At 38.4% G+C, this 5021-nt stretch overlaps 1 non-coding gene across 1 annotated transcript; it reads right to left on the bottom strand.

Moving 5' to 3' along the window:
- Positions 1-2994: 2994 nt before the first annotated feature.
- Positions 2995-3104, bottom strand: LOC116876244. The gene has a single exon (XR_004384367.1). It is a non-coding gene; the product is annotated as a U6 spliceosomal RNA (small nuclear RNA).
- Positions 3105-5021: the final 1917 nt, after the last annotated feature.

The raw sequence follows: 5021 nt of genomic DNA, 5'->3' as shown, positions 1-5021 counted from the left end.
GTGATGTGGGGCTCGATCCCAGGATCCTGGGATCATGACCTGAGCAGAAGGCAGACACTTAACCGACTAAACCATCCAGGCGTCCCTATCTATTGTTATCATAAGAACACTCAAAATGAGATCCACTTCCTCGATACATTTTAAAATCCACGATATAGTACTGTTAACTATAGATACAATTCTGTACAGCAGATTTTTAGAACTTATCTATCCTGCATAACTGAAACCGTCTACTACTATCCGTTTAATTTAAAATTTTTTGATGATGAAGTGTACAGATAGGACTGATGCTCTCATTCCAAAAGTATGATTTGCTATAATTTCAGAATCATGTTTATTAAATGCCGCAAGGGCATTTTATTTCCTGTGAAATTATTCCAAATATAAAAAACATGAAAATGACATAATAACAATCCAGTAACATGACCCAGATCTTAAAAACAACATTTTTTAAATTTATATTTATTTTGGATTTTGTAGATTTTGGAAATACAAAATAAAACATTTTAGAGATAGAGTTGGAGCTCTGTTTGTGTCCCTTTGTATCTTTCAGATTTTTTTCCCCTCCAGCCCTCTCCAGAGGTAACAACTTATTTTCTCCACGATGATCCCGTGATTCATGCAGCTTTGTTCATTCATCTTGACCCTCTGTACAGCAGTTCCCTTATGAATTTTCAAAATCTAAACATTTCCCTTTTAGTGATCGATTAGATGATTATGAAGTTTGTTGGTGTTAAAACGATGTTGCTGTGAATGTGTTGTATTCGCTTTGTAGGTCACATGGGCTCAAGTTTTATAGCATATACATGTGGAAATGAGCTTTCTGGGTGATAGGGTCCCAACATTTTGCATTTGGTGGAAATTGACCAATTTCTTTTCAAGGTGGTTGTAACACTTTATACCCTCCCTAGGTTTATTCCGACAGTGGACTCCGCATCTATGCATACACTTGGTATTGTGAGTCTTTAAAATTTTTGTCAATTTTTGTGGGTGGGAAGCAGTAAGTATTCATTGTTCTAAGTCTTTTAACTTTTTTTAAAAAAAGATTTTATTCATTCATTTGATAGAGAGAGACACAGTGAGAGAGGGAACATAAGCAGGGGGAGTGGGAGAGGGAGAAGCAGGGAGAGGGAGAAGCAAGCTTCCTGCTGAGCAGGGAACCCGATGCGGGGCTGGATCCCAGGACCCTGGGATCACGACCTGAGTCGAATGCAGACGCTTAAACGACTGAGCCACCCGGGCACCCCGTCTTTTAACTTGTTGAAGGTTAGCTTTATTCAGATATAATTTTCGTGCCATACAAATAGCCCTTTAAAAAGTGTGCAATTTAGAGGTTTTAGTTATTCTCACTTTAAAAAAAAATATTTTATTTATTCATTTGACAGACAGAGATCAGCATTAGGCAGAGAGGCAGGCAGAGCGAGAGGAGGAAGCAGGCTCCCTGCTGAGCCGAAAGCCCAATGTGGGGCTTGATCCCAGGAACCTGGGATCATGACCTGAGCTGAAGGCAGAGGCTTTAACCCACTGAGCCACCCAGGCGCCCCTATTCTCACTTTTTAATGGTGCCCTTTTTCATGCAGAGGTTTTAAGGTTTGATGACATTAAACCAGTTGATTCTTCCCCTTAACTGTTTATGCTTCCTGTATCTTAAACAGGACTTCTTTCCCGAATATCACAATTCAAAAAAGTTATTCTCCTGCATTTTTTTTCTGAAACTAAAAAATTTTTTTCATATTTAGGGTTTTAATACTCCTAAAATGGACTTTTAGATCTGGTGTGAGTTTAGCGTCTACATTATCTTTTTTCATATGGCTAATCAATTGACCTCAAACTATTTATTGAATAATTAATTCTTTCTCACTGATTTATATTGTTAGCTCAGGGATAGAGCAGGTTTCCATATTTACTTTCTAATATGTTTTAACTATCCTTTTGTCTTTACTGTGTCAAAATCTTAATGACTTAATCATTATACTTGATAATGATATTTTTTAAACGAAGTTTTTATTTTAATTCCATTGTAATTAACATGCAGTGATTTAGTAGTTTCCTGTATAGTGATATTTAGCAAGGACATTTTTAGCAAGGACATTTTTCACAAAAAAAGTTTTGATTTCTTGGACCTTTCTTCCTTCAGATGAAATTTAACATTGGCCTGCCAAGTTCCACACACACAAAAAAAATTTGAAATGAACTTTATTGAAGTCATTGACGAATTTGGAGAGAGTTATTTATTTTTGTTACAGAAGATATTCTCAACCATGAACATGGTCTAACAGGCAGCTTCCCTAATCTTTGTCCCTTTCTCCAACGTGAGAATTTGCTCATAAGGCCGTTTGTCTCTTAGTTCTGTTTTCCTTTCTGAATCATTCATTTATTCATTCAGATATATTTCTCGAGTGTCTCGTCGGTGCCATCTCTTTAGCTATCCTGAATTCCACTGTGTGAAATTTCATTCAGACCTGCCTGTGACTTCATCTTCTATTTCAAACAAAGCTATCTTTTTTGGCTTTTGAAGTTTTTATTTTAATTCCAGTTAATTAATATGCAGTGTACAATAGAGTGGTTCAATGCTCCCATACAACACTTGGTGCTCATCGAGACAAGTGCCTCCTTCATCCCCATCACCTGTTCCACCCATCCCCCACACACTCCCCTCTGGTGACCATCAGTTTTTTCTCTAGAGTTGAAAGTCTGTTTCTTGGTTTGTCTCTCCCTCTCTTTCTCTTTTTTCCTTTGCTCATTTGTTTTGTTTCTTAAATTCCACATATGAGTGAAATCGTATGGTATTTGTCTTTCTCTGACCGATTTATTTTGCTTAGCGTAATGCTTTCTATCTCCATTCCAGTCATTGCAAATGGCAAGATTTCATTCTTTTTTATGGCTGAGTAATATTCCATATCATATATAATAAAAATTCAAAAATATGTTTTATATAATGTATATTAAATAATATATTAAATAAATAAATACTATATTAAATTATACATATTAAAATATATATTAACATAAATATAGAACTTGTGAGTCATTCTTGCCCAGGGGCCATGCTAATCTTACCTGTATCATTCCGATTTTAGTATTTGTATTACCAAAGTCAGCACAAACAAGAGTATATCTTATTATTCTTTTCTTTTCTCTCTCTCTCTTTTAAAAAAAAGTTTATTTGTTTAAGCAATCTCGACACCCAGTGTGGGGCTCGAACGCGTAATCCTGAGGCCAAGAGCTGCATGTTCCACCGACTGAGCCAGTCAGGTGCCCCCCAAACCACATTTTAAACTAAACTGGATGTTAACCTAAAATATGAATGACTAGTAGGATTAAACCCTCCTAATGTGTGTTTGTGATTATTAAATCGAGCTGTCCACATACATCAGTCTCTGACTGGTGGCTTGTACCTAGGAAATATTTGAGCTTTGTCGATGTGTTTTATGTCTCTTCCCTCTAGGGCATCTGCTGGAGTATAGAAGTGTGGAATCAGTCATTCTGTTTCCTGTTCCTCAGCCTCCATCCACTCGGGAACTCCATTCAGGAGCCGTCTGCGGGGAGAACCTCTATGGGCACAACTCATCCTGCGTGTCCCAGACAAGAAGTGAGCTCAGAGGGCGTGTGTGGTGTATGACAGAATGGAGGCAGACTTTGAAGGGGACTCAGATGAAGTAAGGCCTCAGGAGACAAGGCTAAGGCTAAACTCAGGACACAACAATCAAAACCGGGAGGAACGTAAACATTTAAACTGTCTTATTTGCTCACGTTTTGTTGTTCCTGGAAGAACACTGGGCAATAAGGAGATAACCATCGTGTTTCATATTAAATCCCGGTAGAGAAGTTCTGTGACTTTGAACATATTGAGAACACGGTCTTTTCCTTCCACCATAAAGTGCAAAAGGCATTTTGATCCTCTGCTGGTAAAAATAAAAATCAAGAGGGGCGCCTGTGTGGCTCAGTTGTTAAGTGTCCGCCTTCAGCTCAGGTCCTGATCCCAGGGTCCTGGGATCGAGCCCTGCATCAGACTCCCTGCTAGGTGGGAAGCCTGCTTCTCCCTCTCCCACTGCCCTTGCCTGTGTTCCCTCTCTCGTGTGTCTCTCTGTCAAATAAATAAATACAGTCTTTAAAAAAATCATGAAAATTTTTCTTCAACTTTCAGAAGCAGTCTTTTTCTGGGGGGGGTTAAAAGGTTATGTTTATTTTTTTCCTATTATTTAACTATTTTTTTCTCCCCTTAGTACATGCCCCCCCCCATTGTCCATCACCCCCTCATCCCTCCCCCCTCCCCCGGCCCCGTCCCCTCCAGCAACCTTCAGTTTGTTTCCTGAGCTAAGAGTCTCTTATAGTTTGTGTCCTTCTCTGGTTTCCTCCTGTTTCATTTTTCCCTCCCTTCCCCTATGATCCTTTGTCTTGTTTCTCAAATTCCTCATATCAGAAAGTCTTTAATCTTCCAACTTAAAAAGTCACAAAGATTTTGGACCCTGTGGTTTTCCTTTTAACCACTTGAGAGAGAGGAAGTTTTTCAACTTCCTCGTGAATACATATACATCATATAAAGACTTTTCAAGTACAAATAAATCATTTGCATTGCAATGACTTTAAATAGTTGTTTTGCTTTTTTTAAAAAATTTAAGGAGGGTGGAAATGTCTGTCTCTCTCTTTTTTTTCCAGAATGAAATCACACTTGTACAGAGTTTGATAGAGCTGATGGATATAACACACTTAAGAGGCTAAATATCTTGCACTCAGAAAAAATTCACATTTTATAAGAATTGTCTGGGTTTTCATTTTGCTTTTGTCACGATGGCTCCTTCAGGCCTCTGTTCTGTGCCTTAATGAACCTCGGAGGAAAGAGGAAGTGAAGGCTACACGCCCCGCCGGAGCCAGAGCACAGAGCGAGCTTTTTATAGCCCATGTTCCTTGCACATTTATAGGTGTGAAATACAAATGCAGTAGCCTTTCCTTTTGGCAATGATAAAAAGTTATTCTGACCACGAAAGCAGGAAGAAAATATGCTATTTTCTGTGGCTGTT

Source organism: Lontra canadensis, unplaced genomic scaffold (assembly GCF_010015895.1).
Source record: "Lontra canadensis isolate GAN:19392208 unplaced genomic scaffold, GSC_riverotter_1.0 scaffold44, whole genome shotgun sequence".
Taxonomy (NCBI): Eukaryota; Metazoa; Chordata; class Mammalia; order Carnivora; family Mustelidae; genus Lontra; species Lontra canadensis.
Note: the sequence above shows the minus strand (reverse complement) of the source record. Positions and strands in the feature narration are given on the sequence as shown.